Source organism: Erythrolamprus reginae, chromosome 3, assembly GCF_031021105.1.
Source record: "Erythrolamprus reginae isolate rEryReg1 chromosome 3, rEryReg1.hap1, whole genome shotgun sequence".
Classification (NCBI taxonomy): Eukaryota; Metazoa; Chordata; class Lepidosauria; order Squamata; family Dipsadidae; genus Erythrolamprus; species Erythrolamprus reginae.
This window is the reverse complement of record NC_091952.1, coordinates 34,817,534-34,837,947: the sequence shown is the minus strand read 5'-3', so window position 1 is coordinate 34,837,947 and position 20,414 is coordinate 34,817,534. Positions and strand designations below refer to the sequence as shown.

Here is a 20,414-nt window from a genome sequence, read left to right as displayed (position 1 = left end):
CATAGGCATACTTCGAAGGGTTGTTGCTGGTGTGTATGTGGGAGGAATGGAGTAATGTGCCTTGAATTCCTTCACAAAGGAAGAAGCCTTTGTGGCAGGCCGCAGGGAAGGACCTTCTCTGTGGTGGCTCCGATCCCTTGGAATCAACTGCCTCCAGACATCTGTACAATCCTCAATCTACCAGTCTTCCGGAAAGCCATTGAGAGCTGGCTTTTCCTGCAGGCCTTGGTCTAGGAATGATTGAGTGTATGCATGGTTTTAGGGTCATTTGTGTATTTCATACTATTTGCTGCTTTTGTTGTTATACCGCCACTTAGGAAGCAACACTGATTGACAATCAATTTCACATACTGTTGTGCACATTCAACTTTGTACACAACAAAGTAGTCAATGAGAATATTTCATTCATTCAGATCTAGGATGTGTTATCTGAGTGTTCCCTTTATTTTGGGGGGCAGTATATCACTAAATAGATAGATAGATAGATAGATAGATAGATAGATAGATAGATAGATAGATAGATAGATGGATGGATGGATGGATGGATGGATGGATGGATGGATGGATGGATGGATGGACGGAGGGACAGACGGACTGACAGACAGACATTTGTATTTATTTATTTGTTTTGTCAAGTATCCCCTGGTGCTATACAAAAATATAACAATGTTTATATACATTATGCTAATAAGAGAGAAACATTAGGACAGGGGACAGAAGGCATGCACACCACATAGATAGATAGATAGATAGATAGATAGATAGATAGATAGATAGATAGATAGATAGATTGCAGTTAATAGAAATAGACAATAAAAAAGGTAGATGCTAGACAGATTGATAGGTGCTAGATGCTAGATAGATGACTGATGATAGATGATAGCTAGCTAGCTAGCTAGAGGTTAAAAAGGTAGATGCTAGACAGATGACTGATGATAGATGATAGCTAGGTAGGTAAGTAGGTAGGTAGGTAGGTGCTAGACAAATAGATAGGCAGGACGCAAATTTCAGAAACGGATAGGTTTGCACGCGTTTGCTTTGGGAAGAATGGTAATCACACTGGGTTTTTTGCCAGCACATCTGTCAGCTGCATTTAATTCCGAGGCATTTGCCTCCCTCTCTTTCTCGCAGCCCGAGTCTGCCCACATCTGCCCGCGAGGCACTTACCCGCCCACCGCCCTCCTCCGTTTCCAGCCAGCAACCCTCCACCTCCCATCACCTTTCCTGACCTCGGCGCCCCGCTCCCCCCCCCCCCAATTCGCAAAGCTCCGCCTCAGAGGAGGAGGTGGGCGTGGCCCGCATCCCCAGGCTGACTGGTCCGCGCCGTGAGCTCCTCCCCTCACTTCAACCCGAGCCTTCAGCGCCTCTCGAGGTTTTCCCCGAAGAAACGGACGGGGTCGGTGTGGTAGCGATAACGGGCAGCTTGCCGCCCGTCACCCGTCGCCGCCGGTCCCGAGAGCGGGGAAATAAGAGCCGGTGTCCGACCGCCTTCGCTTGGCTCCGACGCCGGGCGGGTTGCTGAGCTCGGGGGAAGGAGGCTGCTGGTCCCGGTGAGTTGCTTGGGGCGAGCGGGACCGCGGTGGGTCCCGTGAGGCGAACGGAACCGGTGGCGGTGGGTCTCTTCCATTCCATGTGGAGGTGCGGTGCTTCCCCGGGGCGGAAACCTCCAGGGAGCTGCTGAGGGGTGGATGGACGGGCGGAGGAAGAAGAGAAGTGGGTTGAGCTGCGAGACCTTTTTTACACGGTGTGGAAGATCCAGAACAAAATCCTACCCTCGCCTCCCGTATTAATTTCGCCTCCTGTATACAGAGGGTCTTTTGATGTGTGCTTGTTGCTGGCCCTCCAGAATTTTTTTTTTTAAAGAACCTCGCTTCCAGGCTTTATTCGTGAAGTTTAAGCAAAGGCGAATCAAGAAATTTGGGGGAGCGGAGTTATCCCCCCCCCCCGCCCTCAGCTAAGTTACCCGGAAAATTTGGGCGTGATTGTGCTAATTCGGGCTCCGTTCAGGTGTTCGTAAAGGAGTGATGGAGGGAAAGATGTCCGACCGCTCCTTTCACCGACCACTGTCAAGCGAGGAGGAGGAGAGGAGGAGGAGGAGAGAAGGAGGAAGAGCATGAGGAGGAGAAGAGGAAGAGGTAGAGGAGAAGAGGAGGAGGAAGAGAAGAGGAGGAGGAAGAGGAGGAGGAGAAGAGGAGGAGGAGGAAGAGAAGAGGAGGTGGAGGAGGAGGAGAGGAGGAGAGAAGGAGGAAGAGCATGAGGAGGAGAAGAGGAGGAGGAGGAGAGGAGGAAGAGGAGGTGGAGGAGAAGGGAAGAGGAGGTGGAGGAGGAAGAAAAGAGGAGGAGGAGAGGAGGAAGAGAAGGTGGAGGAGAAGAGGAGGAGGAGGAGGAAGAGAAGAGGAGGTGGAGAAGAGGAGGAGGAGGAGAGGAGGTGGAGGAGAAGAGGAGGAGGAGGAGAAGGGAAGAGGAGGTGGAGGAGGAAGAAAAGAGGAAGAGGAGAGGAGGAAGAGAAGGTGGAGGAGAAGAGGAGGAGGAGGAGGAGAAGAGGAGGAGGAGGAGAAGGGAAGAGGAGGTGGAGGAGGAAGAAAAGAGGAAGAGGAGAGGAGGAAGAGAAGGGGGAGGAGAAGAGGAGGAGGAGGAGGAGGAGAAGAGGAAGAGAAGGTGGAGGAGGAGGAGAAGGGAAGAGGAGGTGGAGGAGGAAGAAAAGAGGAGGAGGAGGAGAGGAGGAAGAGAAGGTGGAGGAGAAGAGGAGGAGGAGGAGGAAGAGAAGAGGAGGTGGAGAAGAGGAGGAGGAGGAGAGGAGGAAGAGGAGGTGGAGGAGAAGAGAAGGAGGAGGAGAAGGGAAGAGGAGGTGGAGGAGGAAGAAAAGAGGAGGAGGAGAGGAAGAAGAGGAGGTGGAGGAAAAGAGGAGGAGGAGGAGGAAGAGAAGAGGAGGTGGAGAAGAGGAGGAGGAGAGGAGGAAGAGGAGGTGGAGGAGAAGAGGAGGAGGAGGAGAAGGGAAGAGGAGGTGGAGGAGGAAGAAAAGAGGAGGAGGAGAGGAGGAAGAGAAGGTGGAGGAGAAGAGGAGGAGGAGAAGAGGACGAGGAGGGAAGAGAAGGAGGAGGAGAGTAGGTGGAGGAGGAGAAGAGGAGAAGGATGGGAGGAGGTGGTGGAAAAGAGGATGAGGAGGTGGAGGAGGAGGAGAGGAGGAGGAAGAGAAGAGGAGCAAGAGAGGAGGAGGAGGAGGAGGGGAAGAGAAAAAGGGGGCTACAATGTACTGGGCTAACTTAGAGCTATTGTACTTCTGCCTTTTACTTTTGTCTTCGGACCTTAGGGTGTTAGCTTGTTCAAATTGGGCTGGGGTTTCAAGCTGGTTTAAACGAAGCCCAGCTTGTAAAGTAAGAGGAAGAAGCATGCAAGTTCTGACAACCGAAGTGCAAAGGGGTACAGTTTCTCTGCTTCAGAAATTAAAGAGTAACCTACCTCTGGATACAAGCTTTGCCTTGAACATAGGCGCATAACCACTACCATGATCCCACTGCATAACCATACAACGATTGTTTAATGCAAGCCTACATCAGCATTTTGCTTTTCCATACATGCTTTTGCCCTGGCAGCTTGTGGGAATCACATGCACATTACCTCTTAAAGATGTGGGAAAGTAAAGTGTAAATGTGCATAATTCTGCTGCTATCGCTTACAAGATTACTCACTTCTGCTTTTCTGCAGCCTCTGGATGAATATATATCAGTTATTTCCTGATGCTCTTCTGCTATCTGTGGTCCACGTAGCCACTGCTTCTTCTTAACCATGACAGGATGGAAATCAGATAGTGTGGAGCTTTGTTCAGCTGATGGTGTTTTCCTATCCCCCTCGCCCCTTAACATGCAAAAGGGAGGAGTATCCATTTGTTTAAAACAGTGTTTCTCAACCTTTTCAACTTTAAGGTATATGGATTTCAACTCCCAGAATTCCCCATGATGGACATACAGTATATCATAAAAGTTGTAGAGGTTGAAATATACTTTTGTTAAGGATAGGCTGGAAAGGAAAGTACCATACTCATAAATTGAAATTTGCAATCCCTCCTATTTAATTTTAAAGTATAGGAAAACTTTCAAATGGTTCTTTTTAAAAAATGTAACATTTAAAAATTTGGGGTCACCTGTTGTCTTTATATAATGCTACTTTAAAATAAAATGAGAAGTAAAGTTATTTTGTGATAACATGTTCAGTTTATTTGTAATTGCTGAGAAATAATTACAAAGTAATTATGTTGTGTGAGCTTTGTAAACTGATAGTAGAGAGAGTAAGGTGTAAGATAACATGGGAAATTAAATGATCATAGCTGATTATTCAAACGTTCTGTTTGTATCTAGGCCAATATAAGCCCTTTTAGAAACAGTATTGTTGTCAGTGTAAATGTGTAATGGTCAAGATAAATTTTGAGTCACAATAATTGAACTATATTGTGCATAATTATCTACAACTTAGTTTATTTTCTTCTGGTTTAACATACTGTATGTAAATTTACTCAAGGATTAACATCTGTGAACTTAGCAAAAAAAAATAGGATTGTTCAAATCATAGTTAAAATATTGCTATACTATACTATGTGAAATGAACTTAGCAAATGATTATGGTTGTTGATTATTTAACAAACCATTTTAAATAAAATCATAATTCGATGTAATATGTGATCATGTCACTGGCTTAAATGGTGATTGTAAACCCTGGATACATTCATATAATGCATTAAAAGTTATTACAGATGTATCAGTCTTGGTTATTGACTTACCATGTTGTGTGAACCTAGACAATTTGATTAATTTTGTTATAATATTACAATGCACATCCAAACAATAAGCTTTTCCAGTCACTATACACGCACTCTCTCTCACACACAAACACACACAAACTGTAGACACTGGTTGACTCATCCTTCCAAAGTGGGTAAAATAAGTACCCAGATTGGATTGTTGGGGGCAATATGCTGACTCTGTAAACCACTTCGAGAGGGCTGTAAAAGCACTATGAATCAGTATATACAGTAAGTCTAACTGCTATTGCTATTCCTATGCAATTAATAGAATAATAGAGTGAAAAGGACCTTGGAGGTCTTCTAGCCCAACCTAGAAGCAGGCAGGAAACCCTCTACCATCAGGCAGGAAGCCCTCTACCATTTCAGACAAACTCATTTCCAACTGGCATTGAGAAGCATAGAACTTATGTTTGCTCCTGGTCCCAATTTTACATTGCTATCTATTTTTAAAGGTTAGTACAAAGAGGAAAAGTACTGTCCCTGAGCCTCATGATAGAATGTATTTTTGAATCTCAATCTCCATAACCTGGATTAATCTCATAATGATCAGTATAATTTCCACTTTTTGAATATGAAATTGATTGATTTAAATTTCTCTCTACACAGCAATAATTCCCTTAATGTCAGTTGCATATTTAGAGCAGGTGAGAGGTATTTAGTGAAACTATCATGTGGTCACTCTAGGTTTGGTCAACCAAAAATACTCCACTCACTTTGGTTGGGTAATGTGCAGCAAATTTGGTGATAACCCTAAGAGATTTTTGCAACTGTATCTAGTTCAGTTCTTCTAATATCAATTAGGCTAAAGCTACATGTTAATTATGTTGCACTAATTTAGTATATGAGAACAGTTTCTTTTCTTCATATCTATTTTTGGCATTATATTGCTTTGCATAGTTTCCATTATCAGAAAGTTACAGCACAACTTTATATTGCTTTCTATCTGAACTTCCTGCTTTGTACTTTTCAATTTTATTTTGACTTTAGCTTGGTATCAACTGCAACTAGGCACTATCATTCATGGAACAATTTCCAAAAGTAAATATCATTTAAAAGAGCAACTAACAGCCTGCAACTATGACATTTTTCAGGGAAAACCAATGAAAAATATATTTGCATGCTCAGTTGCTTCAGGTGTTGACATATGTGCATCTTCTCATTGTTGCATACAAAAGTGAAATAATACTAAAAGTGCAGAACTTTAGAGATGTGGACTATGACTTATGTGGAGCAGTACTGCCTGCTTTGTGCAAATTATTCTTTTTTTAAAAAAAAAAACCCAACTGAATCAGTTTAAAGAGCTAAACATTCCACATATGGTGATCTCATAGTTTTACATGATGCAATTCAATATAGGTTTATAGCTACGTTTGACTCTTCATACTGTTTTGATAAGCACAATTGAATTTATTGGCAATAATAAAATCAATAAAATGTATGTGTGTGTTCTTGTTAGAATAGATTTGACAAACCACTTTACATCCATATTTGCTAGAAATATATTCAGAGAAGGGTGGCATACAAGTCTAGTAGTAATAATAATAATAATAATAATAATAATAATAATAATAATAATAATAATAATAATATAAATTTCAGATTAATTTAATATGCAGGGCTAGAATATGGTTTTGTAGATTATGTAAACCCAGCCACTGATATCTGTCAAGAATTGTTTATGGCTTAGTATGGTGTATCTATCCAGTAATTGTAGCTGATTCAATAAACTCTGATTAATTGAATTTATGGCTTACTGTAGCTTTCCCCATTTGGTACTTCCAAGATGTATTGGAATTATGACTCCAGGAATTAACAGTTGACTTGACACTTTGAGAATTGCAATTCAATGTACCTGGAGCAGTGTCTCTCAAACTCTCAAACTTGGCAACTTTGAGATAAGTGTCTGGCTTGGGAATTCTAGGAGTTGATCAGAAACATTGATTAAGAGAATATCAGGCTGAGGAAAAGTAGTTTAACGTGATACATTTACCAAATCTCAAATTACAAATACTGTACATTTCCACATTTGCTCTGGAACTGTCCTAACTGAATTTGATGGTGTTGTTTTCAAGAAAATGTCATAGGATTGTAGTATTTTACTTCCAAAGATTATCCTACATATGGCAATTTATGAATAAACCCCTCTGAAAGTAATGTAACTTCTGGTCACACATATACATAAGCATTGGCTACATGTACCACTTGTAAAAATGTATTTTAAGCCTTTTCAGATGTTAGCTAGAACTTAAACACACAGCTTCATAGTCCCCATATGCTTTTTGGTGAAGAATTTAGCGACTTGAGAAACTGGTGATTTTATTTTTATTTTTTTAAAGCAACAATTTCCAACTCTAATGGTTATAAAGATCGGTGATGTAAAGACTTGGTGACAATTTATATTCAGTGATGTAAAGACAATTGCCTGCTAAAACTTTGGAAGCTAGGAGAGGTTCCACTCCTCTCAAATAACCCATTTACCTACAGATGCAAAATTCATCATCAACCTTTGGTGACCTTTAAATGCAACAGCAACGGAAAGAAGCTGTTTGGGGAATCTGATGCTTAGAGAGCAGAATGAGGAAGGCAGCTGGTAATTTTTTGCCTGTATTCTCTCTGTTTCTGGAGAAAATCAGATTTATATAATCATTAAGAACTGAAATGAACCTGGTGACACTTGAGCAAATACAGTGATACCTCGTCTTATGAACCCCTCTTCATACGAACTTTTCATGATATGAACCCAGTGCTTAAGATTTTTTTGCCTCTTCTTCTGAACTATTTTCACCTTACAAACCCGAGCCGCCGCCACTGGGATCCGCCGCCACTGGGATGCCCCGCCTCCGGACTTCTGTTGCCAGCTGAAGCGCAGGGATTCCCCTGAGGCTCCCCTTGCTGGGATTCAAAGCAGCGCTGTTGTAAGTCAAGGATTACCTGTATTGTGAAATAAATGGAAATAACCAATCCATAGAGTTGGATCTTTAAAATCTGTACTGAATATCTGGAGCAAGACAGAAGAGTATGAACTTTGCCCTGCGCAAACCAAATAAATGGGAGTTAAATCTACCTCATAGAATATGTGGAACATTCCTTGTTTAGATATCCATGATCTCCATTTCATCCCTGTTACTGGGCTTACATTCTTTAGAAACATGCTCAGCCCTGATGGGTTATTTTTATTTTATCCCTGCATGCATGCAAGCTATTTCCCCCCACAGATTTTCCCCCTACAACTCTTCAAACCTTGTGATTCTCCCACACCACCTCTTCCTCAGATACAGACAAGACCCTTTTGGTTGTGTAAGTGCCAATATTCATAAGTTTCTTGCAGTTGTACGAACAAAGGAATATCTTCTCATCCCGATGCTCTGTTTTGTAGCAGCTTGATAAAATATTTAAAAAGGTTGTTGAGGTGGGTTAATGAGACTCTGCACAAAGGCTCTCTTTCAACATGAGGAGGGATTGAATGATCTTAAGGTCCCTTTCTACCTTGTGACATCTTTTGTGAAGAGTAAATGTTGCATTTGATTGGCATTAGAGAAAGACACTCATGTGTTGTGAATGAGAGTGTTAAAAAAATTAACTACATATAGAGGTTTTTGCTGAAGTCACTCTATATGATGAACAGTTTAACAGTTTCCCCCTCTTCAAGTTCTTGATACAGCTGGTTCATTTTTAACAAGGTTTCTTTATTAGAAAACTGATTTTTCTTTGGATTCTTTGGTACTATGGATTCTTTGCCTATGGTACCAGTTATATATATTTCTCTGACCTATTGTCTTCAATATGAATGGTTGTTCCACATATAAAAGAAATAGTGTATTTCTTTATTTAATATTTGCCAACTACATCAAAACTGTTTCATACTCTACTTTATTGAATCTTAGTGATACAGGATGTTTATTCTTGTACTTGGCTCTGGTGCTGATCATGTTGCTTCTGTACTTTATATCTGCATGATAATTGTACTACTATATTGTCATCAGTTTTCCTGGCTGTATTCCAGCAAAATAATAGCATTGCTGAATGAATCTTTGTGCCTTGTCTGAACTGAAACCTAATGTCTGTCTGTAAACACACTTTGTGCTATCATAACTTGATTGAATCCCATTTTCACGTAGAAGCAATTTTGGGTCTGTTAATGGTTTTTGATGAGTGGCCTTATTTTCTTTACTGCTCTCAGTTGACTCCACTTTATGAGATGTTATTTTTTCAAAAATACCTTGAGTGTCTTCATGGCACCTTATTTGTACACCCAGATTTACTAGAAAGTTAAAACTCTCACAAGAAGTTACTTGCTATATAAATATATCAGGAGTGGGTTCCTCTCAGTTCGGACCAGATCGCCAGAACCATTAGCGACCCGCTGGTGGTGTAATTTTGGCATCATGGATCCAGTTCTGTCTGTGTGCGCCGCCATGTTTTTTTCTGAATTTTTGGCTGATTTTCATGTATTTTGTTTTGATTTAATTTAATTTATTAGACTTCTATGCCACTCAATCCCGTAGGACTCAGGGCAGCTTACAACAATACTGAACAATACAATAATAAAAAGAAGTCAAATATTAATAATAATTATAAAACACCATTATAAACCCATAATAGAATAACCCCCTATAAAATCCCTGTGCAATCTAATGACAACATATACACTAATCAAACATGATCTGGCCATGCCTGATGTTAGGATTCATGGCCAGCTTTTCGAAAGGCCAGTAGAGTGGGAGCAGTATGAACAACAGGGGAGAGTTGGTTCCTTAGAGGCGGGGCAGCTACAGAAAAGGCCTTCCCCTGCAGTCCTGCCGACCTATATTGCTTAGTCGACGGGACCCGGAGGAGGCTGATTCTGTACGATCTAATAGGTCTCTGGGAGGTATGTGGCAGGAGATGGTCCCATAAATTGATGTCTTCTTCTTGTTCTGTGCTTTGGAAAAAAACTTCCCGCCTGCCCCTGGGTTAATACTGACCTTTATTACTTTGCCCGAAGTACAGCTGATCAGCTTGTCAGCTGTGTTTTGAGAAGCTGAAATCTACCTTCTGAGTATGCACAGAAGTGAAATTGAATGAGGGGATGCACACACGTACTATGTGAACCAGTGGCGAAGATAAGTGGAACCCACACCTCAAATGTATAGCTGAAAGCATATAAAGTCTAATTGTAATCTAATGGCATGCAATATCTGAATTCCTTTTCCCCCGAGAAGTCATCTAAGGAACGTATCTTTATGGGAATGATTCAAGATGTATTGGCTTTGCCCCATTTTGCTTCCTTTAATGTTCCTGGCTTCTCATCAGAGACCTGTCACAGCAATGTCATCTGTTCAGAGTCTTCTTATCTGATGGTCAAAACAAACGCAGGAACAACTATCCAAGGGTTTTAATTATGAGTTAAGGATGAAGAATTCATCGCAGATATTATAGATTCAGAAATGTGTCAGAAAGTAAGTGCCTGGAGACTGTAAAAATAAAATCCCTGATAGATCTTTGAACATTCTCAAACAACTTGATATGATCTTTAGACTACATTTGCATTTTTAAATAGCCCAATAGCTTTAGCCATTTTTTATTTTTTTTTCACATATAAAAGTGATGTATATTAAGTTTTCAAGTGTGAGTCTCTTTCAATTATAGAAAATGCGAGAAGAGAATTAAATAGAAAAGTTAATTACTTCATTGTGGAACTCTTTTTAGTGAAGTAAGAATGTTTTACACTTACCATTACAAGTTACTGTAATATGCTTCAACTCTCTATTTTTATCTTGCAATTTTATTTTTGTATGTATGCATATATGTGTGTGTGTGTTTGTGTGTGTGTGTGTGTGTGTGTGTGTGTGTTTAGAGTGGCGTAGTGGCCCATTCAGAAATTTGAGAGTTCAATCCCAGTTGCAGCAGAGGTTTCTCTCTCCTAGGGCACAAAGAAAAAAATATCTGCTGTGAACTCCACATGGAGTCAGGAAGGGCAGCTGGCCAGTAAATGCTCAGCTCCATCGATTTGTCCCGACTTTACCCCAAATTAAAGGATTATAGGGTTGTAAAACGGGAATTGTTTTTAATTTATGAATGTATGAAAGTTCAGCTTAATGTAAAGGTTAAGATAATTTATTGGATTTGTATTGGATTTGTATGCCGCCACTCTCCGTAGACATTAGATATCAGGTTAGATGTTGCTGCTGGGTAACACTGCATCCGTCCTTCTTTCTCTGGAGCTATCTCTACAAAGAAGGAAATGGCAGGCCATTTCTGAAAAGGTTTGCCGAGAAAACTTCAGGGACTTGTCCAAAAAAGTAAAAAAAGGGGTGTGTGCACATGCACACACACACACAAACAAACACACACATCAGCCCAACCATGGTAATTGGGGCTAATGAAAACCATCTGGCGAGAACTCGTTGCCGATTCCTAATCTAAATTAAGACAGATAGAAGTCTTTTTTCTAGTATCTCATTTTGCAAAACATGAAGGGTGAATTTCTATGAGCTGACTGCTGTGCTTTGGTTCTAACTGCTGATGATTTCTCCATCAGTTTTTACCCCATGCCCTTCAGGTTCACCAGTAATTGCAGACAAGCTTATTAGTAGAAACAATTTAACAAACAATTTTGCACTTTTAATAAATACCTTGCAAAACAAATGCTATGATGATCTGCTATGGCGAGGAAGGATACTGGCTCATGTCATACATAACCTTACTGGATGAACATTTTCTCCTAAGACAGTATAAAGTAATTGAAATGAATAAATGGTTGTGAATATTGGACAGAACTGCCAATTTTTTATTAATAATCCCACATGGGCTTACTTTGGCAGGAACTATTCTTTCTTACTTAGGCTATTTAGTATATAAATATGATTTTTGATAACAGGAGATGCTTTTCAAACAATGTAGTCATAAAGCACTTCCAAGTTTGATGGTTTCAGAATTAGGGTTGTTTGCGGTACTAATGAACACAGAATGAAAGCAGCCAAAATAGCTGGATTTCCTTTGGAATTTATTTATTTATTCATTCATTCATTCATTCATTCATTCATTCATTCATTCATTCATTCATTCATTCAATCAAACACTTTAATAGAGCCAGCATATTGCCCCCACAATCCAGGTCCTCATTTTGCCCACCTCGGAAGGATGGAAGGCTGAGTCAACCTTGAACTAGTGATGAGATTTGAACCACTGACCTGCAGATCTATAGCCAGCTTTAGTGGCCTGCAGTACTGCACTCTACCTGCTGTGCCACCTCGGTATACTTTGTCATTGTTGGAATAGACCAATGAGGCAAACCTTTTAGATGCCGACTGCCCAATCTGAAAGGTCTATGTGAATGCGCTTATGCACACATGTGCTGACACGTGCCAGCATGGTCATGTACAGTTGCATGCACTGACATGCACATATGCACAGCAAAGACCTGCATGGTCATGTACAGGTGCATGCACTGACATGCACATATGCACAGCAAAGACCTGAATACCAGCTGGCTGGTGAGAGGTGGGGCATCCCAACACTGGCAGCGCGGCAAGAGATAAGATATTTTTCTTTCGTGAGCTTCTGTTTCATCATTTGCAGGGAAACAGAAGCTTATGAAAGAAATGCCACAGAGGTCTGATTTTGGGCGATGGCGCATGTGTCACAAGGGAAGGTTCTAAGTGCCACCTCTGATACAGGTACCATAGGATCGCCATCACGGGAATAGACAATTTTGGATAGGACTTATCCTGTCCTGTAAAGTCATTGTAACTCATAAACCATGTTTAGAATATAATTTAGCACAAATGATAGTAACGTTCATGCTTCCAGAAAAATGCAGGCCATGAAAGTAAAAGATCATCAACCAAACCTCAACTCTGCTAAACAGATTTGGCCTTAAATTAGTCTGTCCCAACCAAGTGCTCCAGAAGCTGGGGTTACTAGAGACCAAGCTGGCTAGAAATACAGGAACTTAGCAGGCCTGCCATTTTTCAGATGTATTGGGATAAAAACTGCAGGAGATCCTAAGAGCAAAGACTGGCAGAAGAGTTTTAAGCACTTGGGATAGATAGAAAGAAAACGGAATGCAGCTCCTCTCTGATTTATCGCTCTGTCCTTTCCTAATGAAATCAAGGATAGACTTATATACTTAGGGGCTGTGTTATAAAACTAACAAGTTAGGAACACGAGAGGACTATAAACTGAGTAGAGGAAAAGTCTTCACTACCCAACCCAACTTTCAAAAATAAAAATGACTGGTTTGAGGGTAGGTATTTTTTTCTCCACCATTCTTGTTTTCAACTGAGGGATAGGTTAACAAGCATTAGCAGACCGTCAACTATCTGCAAGATGATGGGTGTAGCATTGCATTGAGGTTCTGCCCAAGGGCATAATTGTAACGCTGCATCCACATCAGGCAGATTTTAACACCTTTTCTCACCCCCCCCATCCCTCAGCAGATATCCCTGGGGAATAATATTGCTCTGTGAAGCTTTAATGTCAAGCCAAACCCTAAGTGGTGATAACATGATTTACTTCAGATTTGGCAGAACAACTTATCTCTTCTTGAAAAATTGAACTACAACACTCTTATTTCTCTACTGCATTTTCTTCCAGTTTTCCTGTCATGAAAAATACTAGAATAACTTCAATAATAGGCTGTATTTTTTAACCACTTAGGCATGTTGAATGTTTGCCTAAATGTTACCATTTACTACAAGTTCATATATTCAAATAGATTGAGCTAGGTCTACTTTTATATTTTGTTTTAAAGGCTCCTAAGATGCTTTTCTTTATTCACAAAATGTTGTCGATCATTTCATATCTAATGGGGTAATTAATGTTTTTCGATTATTAATTGTATTTCCATTCTACTTCTTTCACTCTACAGTTTCTTTGAGCTATTTTTTTAAATAGTTTTTTTCCCCTAGCATTGAAATTATATATTAGAAGAGTGTTATGAGCCAAAAAACTTCTCCCTTTCCTCCTCCCTCAATATTTGATAATTGAAAACTACCTAATTGTGCACTTCTTAGTGGCAAAGTGACTATTGCCAAAAATAAATTACTGGTATTGAATTTTTTTATTACTTTTCCAAAATTAATTTATTGAATTGAGGAGTTGGCCTTTGAATGGCACCCAAAAGAATTTCCCACAAAGTGTTTTTGGGAGCATAGGGACAAGGCAAAAAATGAGCAAGCAAATAATTTTTTAAAAAAATAATGTACGTTAAATTAAGATGAATTAAACTGGCAATGTTACCGTATTTGTAAATTTAAGAAATGTATATGGCTAACCAATCTTAATGTTGGCAGCATATAATTAAATGTTACTCGGTAAAGACTCAAATGTAACATGATTATTTTTCATGTGCTTAATTTTTTCTCCTTTTATAGCCTTAAAAGTTGAATTGGTGAGGGCTTTCTTTAGCTGCACTCAAGGGAGGTGTTATGTAGACCTACTGCCTCTGATTCTGCAGCTTTGAATTAGAATCATGAAATGTAATAATTAATAACTGGAAGGAATGTTGGAGAGTATCTAGTCTACGCCCATTTCTTAATAAATTTACTAATAATCTTAGGATCTAAAGGTGTTTTTGCATAAAGCAACTGGACTTTGGTTCCCCTCCCCTTTTGATTTCTTTGATTCTGAAGAATTGAAGAAATTTCTTGGATGAGAAGTGAAACATTTGCAAAGGAAAAAAACCCCCAAGAATGTACAGTTGCCTTTTGGAAAAAACACCTTTGGGTTAATATTGAACTGGAAGATTAAGAACATCCATAGACAAATCTTAGGAGCAAGATGTTACATTCTCAAACTGAAGAACATAGGCTTCAGTCAGGTCCTCCATTCTGGAGGGAAAATACTGACTGCTGATTGGCTAGACCAGTGATACCGAACCTATGGCATGGGTGCCACAGGTAGCACGCGGAGCCCTATCTGCTGGCACGCAAGCTGTTGCCCTAACTCACCTCCAACATGCAGGCCAGCTGATTTTAGGCTCGCACAGAGGCTCTGGCAGGGTGTTTTTGGCTTCCAGAGAGCCTCTGGGAGGATGGGGGAGGGAGTTATTACCCTCCCTCGGCTCTGGGGAAATCTTTGGAGCCTGGGGAGGATGAAACACGAGCCTATTGGGCCCACCAGAAATTGGGAAACAGGCCATTTCCGGCCTCCAGAGGATCTTGGGGGGGGGGAAAGCTGTTTTTGCCCTCCCCATGCATTGAATTATGGGTGTGGGCACTCACATATATGTTCTTTCGGCACCCAAAGAAAAAAAGGTTCGCCATCACTGGTCTAGACTGTTTGGCAGTTCCCTATAAACAGAAAAAAATCCAAGTCCTTTTCTTGTTATGCTTAAAAGCAAATGTGTTCTTTCCCCAGTACCAAAACTCTCGGTCATGTTAGCAGCAGAAAAGTGAGCAAAAGTGAAATCATATCCCTCCATCCCCGGTCTGTGGACATTTTTTTCTTATAGGGTACCAAAAAATGTTTGGGACCACTCTGTACTAGTAAAATTCCACAGTGTTTATATTTCGCATCTTCATTCATTGCTCTGCCATATTTCACAATTGCTGTAACATTTCAGATATGCAAAACATAAACCTCTTCCCTATAGATAACTTTTTGCCAATTTAGTTTTTTTTTAAAATTCCAGTCTGAATAACTGAAGTCTTATGTTTACCATTCAATCCAATTAAATTGCCAACCTGACTTTGCAATGAAAAGGAAATTGCATTTGCTGCCCTTGCGCTGAACATATTTATTAACTCTAGTTTGGATTAGAAAACAATCCTTTTACTTTATATTATAGTTTTTAAAAAATAAAAATAAAGTCAGCATCTATAAAGCTACAAATACTTGCCTGGCTGTCACTTGGGGAAAATAAATCAAAACAAAACATGATATAGTTCAGTGATAATGAAATCTTTTGCATGTGAATGTAAAACTGAATGTTTTGTATTTTGGAAGTAGGGAGGTGAACTTTGATCTATTCCTCTCCTGTCAAGATCAGGACTCAGGAGAAGAATTATTTTAACCAAAGTTGCTGTTGAGGTTAAGGAAAGCCCACAGTTTCTGAAGGGTATTTTCCTTGAATTTCCTTTTGCTGCAACCACAGTTGGAAGACTAAATCCTGCCTCTCTACTCCCAGCTAAATGGTGTTTCCAGCTTATTCTGAGTAGCTATTTATGTATAAGCAAATGTGCAATATTGTAATGGAATAATGATGTAGTCTACAGGTGAAACTCAAAAAATTAGAATATCGTGCAAAACTTCATTTATTTCAGTAGTGCAACCTAAAAGGTGCAATATAATATATGAGAGGGACTCATTACATGAAAGGCAAGATAGTTCAAACTGTGATTTGTCATAATTGTGATGATTATGGGGTATAGCTCATGAAAACTCCAAATCCTCCATCTCAGAAAATTAGAATATTACATGCGATCAATAAAACAAGGATTGCACATAGAACAATACCACACCTTTGAAAAGTATAAGCATGCATATGTACTCAGTACTTGGTTTGGGGCCCTTTTGCAGCAATTATTGCCTCAATGCAGCATGGCATGGATGCTATCAGCCTGTGGCACTGCTGAGGTGTTATGGAAGACCACCCTATGAGAAAGGTCATATCAGGTAAGATCCAATGCCCCTTCTCCATAGTAGGTGGACCTAACCTCCAAGAATGGGACATGCCAAAGTAGTCCACCCCCTGGGAGGGTAGCCTAAATCTGGCTGGGACACCCACTGTCCAGCACCACCTGTTGTAACACCCTTTACCCAAAAGTTGCCTCCTCAGAAGTGAAAACTTCCAGTTTGTAATGCCGGACAAATGGCGTAGATGAAGACCAGGTTGCGTCATGACAAACATAGGGTTGCCGATCAATTTCCGGTCACAATTCAAAGTGTTGGTTATGACCTATAAAGCCCTTCATGGCATTGGACCAGAATATCTCCGGGACTGCCTTCTGCCGCACGAATCCCAGTGACCGGTTAGGTCCCACAGAGTTGGCCTTCTCCAGGTCCCGTCGACTAAACAATGTCGTTTGGCGGGACCCAGGAGAAGACCCTTCTCTGTGGCGGCCCCGACCCTCTGGAACCAGCTCCCCCTGGAGATTAGAACTGCCCCCACCCTCCTTGCTTTCGTAAAGTTCTTAAGACCCATCTCTGCCGTTAGGCATGGGGGAACTGAGACATCTCCCCCGGGCCTATACAGTTTATACATGGTATGTTTGTGTGTATGTTTGCTTTTAATAATGGGGTTTTTAGTGTTTTTTAAATTATTAGATTTGTTCTTATATTGTCTTTGTTATTGTTGTGAGCCGCCCCGAGTCTACGGAGAGGGGTGACATACAAATCTAATTAATAATAATAATAATAATAATAATAATAATAATAATAATAATAACTTCTTCAATCATTGTCTGGGTATTCCACATAGCCATGGTGACTGCGTTCATCGTGGAATGTCACACCAAGAGGACATAGTAGGGACAATTGGTCATAAGACAGAAGAATAACAGACTGGATCCAATGCCCAATTGTTGAGGAGGAAAATAAAATTTGACTCAGGACTGAGTCAACTGAGGCATGGAGGTGCTATTTATACTCTTTCAGACTCAGTCGTGATTGCCTAAGAGTGGTGTCTTTCCCATTCTTGGAGGCTAGCTCCACCTACTATGGAGAATATGTATCTTCTCTCTGTCAAGACAAAGGAATAATTACTCCCCTTCCCCCCATGATTTATGTCTGGAACAAACATTGTGACTTAGTTTATACATATGCTATGTCAAGATGTGATTTATTTGGTTTTATCAACATACAATGTTGATAAGCATAATCAACTATAGTTTATTCATTTAATCATATTAAGCAAACTATATATTAATCATATAAACTTAATCATATTAAGCAAACTATAGCTTAGCAGGCTATATAAACCCAGCCACTGCTTCCTTCTGTTGATTCTCAGAAAGCTTGAAACATTGGCTCACGGTGAGAACAGAATGTCATGAACTACAGGTGGCTTTTATTGCTAGGTCAGCAATTGGACTGATGATTTCAAAGGCATTGTTTTAGAGCACCAGGGACCGGCTTTAAGCTAGACCAGTTTTCCATGGCCCGGTGAGGGGGGGGAGCTATCTGTCAGCGGCGCCGTAAAAGGGGCGATCAAGAGAGGAATGGGTGAATGAATGGACGGAGGGTGGGAAGGAAGGAAGGAAAGAGGGAAGGGACAGGAACAGAAGAAGGGTGCAAAGGAAGCAAGGAAAGGTGTGAAAGGGGAGAGTAAGAGAGGAAGGAGTGAAAGAAGGGAATGAGGGAGGAAAGAAGGGAGGAAGGAAAAGGAAAGCAAGAAATGGAGGGAGGAAAGGAAGGAAGGAAAGAAAGAAAGAAAGAAGGGGGGAAGGGACAGGAACAGAGGAAGGAAGCAAGGAAACTTATGAAAGGGGAGAGTAAGGGAAGAAGGTAGGAAGGAGAAAGAAAAGAAGAAATAGAGGAAGGGAAGGTAAAAGAGAGAAAGAAAAAGAGCAAGAAAGAAAGCAAGAAAGAGAAAGAAAGAAAGAAAGAAAGGCAACTTCAAAGAAAGGCTCACTGAGCATCTCTCACTCTCTCTCTCTTTCTATCCCTCTTTCTTTCTTTCTCTCCCCTTTCCCTCTCTCCTCTTCCTTTATCTCCTCTCTCTCTCCCTCTCTCTTTCCCCCCTCTCTCCCCTTTCCCTCTCTCTTTCTCTCTCCCTCTCTTGCTATCTCTCCCCCCTTTCCCTCTCTCTTTCTCTCTCTCCCTCTCTTGCTATCTCTCCCCCCTCTCCCTCTCTCTTTCTCCCTCTCCCTCTCCCTCTCTTTCTCTCTCTCTCCCCCTCTTTCTCTTCTTCTCACTTTCTCTCTCTTGTTTTCTTTCTGTCTCTTTTGCTTTCTCTCTCTCTCACTCTTTCTTGTTTTCTTTCTCACGCTCTCTCTCTCTTGTTCTCTCTCTTGCTATCTCTTTCTCCCCCCCTTTCTCTCACTCTCTCTTTCTCACTTTCTCTCTATCTTGCTGTCTGTTGCTATCACTCACTCTCGTTCTCCGTTCTTCTCAGCGGTGACGCGCGCACGCCCTGCCCGCCTCACCTTTGCAAGAGCACTTTCGCCCCGGGCTCTCAGCAAGGGGGTTTGCAGGAGAGGTGGGGCTGGCGAAGGTGATATTCAATGTCGGGGGCGCACAGGCGGTTGCACGCGCTCCCTATCTCCCTGCTAGCCCACTCGGAATATTCAAAATAAGAAAAGCCTTCGCCGGCAAAGGTTTTTCTTATTTTGAATACTCCGAGTGGGCTAGCAGGGAGATAGGGAGCGCGTGCAACCGCCCGTGCGCCCCCGACATTGAAGACCTCCGCTGAGAAAAGCCTTTGCCGGCATTTCCTCTCGGCGTCAAGGAGGCGCAGCGGCGGGCGGAGAGAGGGAAGGGGGGGGCAGCGGCATCCCTCCTGGCCTTGGCGGGCCGCCCGACCCTCCCCACCTCCTGCAAACGCGGCGGGCGGCGGGGGGAGAGCGAGGAGCCGGTTCCGGCAGGCGCGGGGCTTGGCTGGCTGGCAGGGGGAGCGCCGCTGGTGGTGCGGAAAGGCCGAGGGGGCCCTGGCGCCGCGGACCGGCTGAAAACCCCCAACGGCCCGGTGCTGGTCCGCGGACCGGCGGTTGGGGACCTCTGTTTTAGAGAACAACAGGATTTTAGCAAATGGCAAGATGCTTAGACTTTATTCTGTTCTTGCAAAAAGTCGTGGATTATATTTCTAAAGGTGTTAAAATACAGTGATAGTCCTTGACTTACAACCACGGTTGGCAACATAATTTCCTTTGAATTATGGTGCTGGAGAAGACTCCTGCGAGTCCCTTGGATTGCTCTTTAGAAGATGAAACTCAAATACTTGGCCACCAAATGAGAAGGAAGAACTCACTGGAGAAGAAGAGCTTAATGCTGGCAAAGATTGAGGGCAAAAGAATGAGGTGGCTGGATGGAGTCACTGAAGCAGTAGGTGTGAGCTTAAATGGACTCCAAAGGATGGTAGGGAACAGGAACATTGTCTATAGACTCTACAGGGTCGTGATGGGTCGGAAACAACTTCACAACTAACAACAAGAACATACGTAAAGATATAGTATTAAACTTAATTATGATTATATGCTATTAAGTCAATATTGATTTTCTCCAGAAGGAACTCCAACCTGGTTTTTCTGGACTTCCAATGGTGCAAAAAATTGCTATGATGCTTGAGTTCATTACCTTATTCCTGGTCAACCTCTTCTTTTTGTTCCTAAGATGGAAACAAAGTGATTAGCTCAAGGTCACCCAGTTAGTTTCATTTCTAAGACAGAACTAGAATTCACTGTATCCTGGTTTCTAGCCTAATGTTTGCAGTTGCCCCTGAGAATAGGCAAAATGCGTTTCTGTCACTATTCTCCTTTCAGATTCTCCTGCTACTTCTATCTGCTTTCTATTTTGAGATAAGAAGTATGCATATAAATTTTGGATTTATGGTGGTTTTTCTTTACTTTTTAAAAAAATGTTGCCTATTTATAGCTGTCTAGAGCAAATTGGGAGAAGTTGGTATTATAAATTTATAGGCAATGTTTCGGTTTGTAAACTCAACTAAAATGAAACTCAGTGCCAGGGATCTCCAACC

At 41.4% G+C, this 20,414-nt stretch overlaps 1 protein-coding gene across 1 annotated transcript in view; it reads left to right on the top strand.

Annotated features, from left to right (window-relative positions):
* The first annotated feature begins 1,341 nt into the window (after positions 1-1,341).
* The window catches only part of PPP1R16B (protein phosphatase 1 regulatory subunit 16B), a 138,130-nt gene continuing 119,057 nt past the window's right edge, over positions 1,342-20,414 (top strand). The window contains exon 1 of the mRNA XM_070744782.1: positions 1,342-1,550. The gene's annotated coding sequence lies outside the window, so the exon portion shown is untranslated. The remainder of the gene's footprint in view (positions 1,551-20,414) is intronic.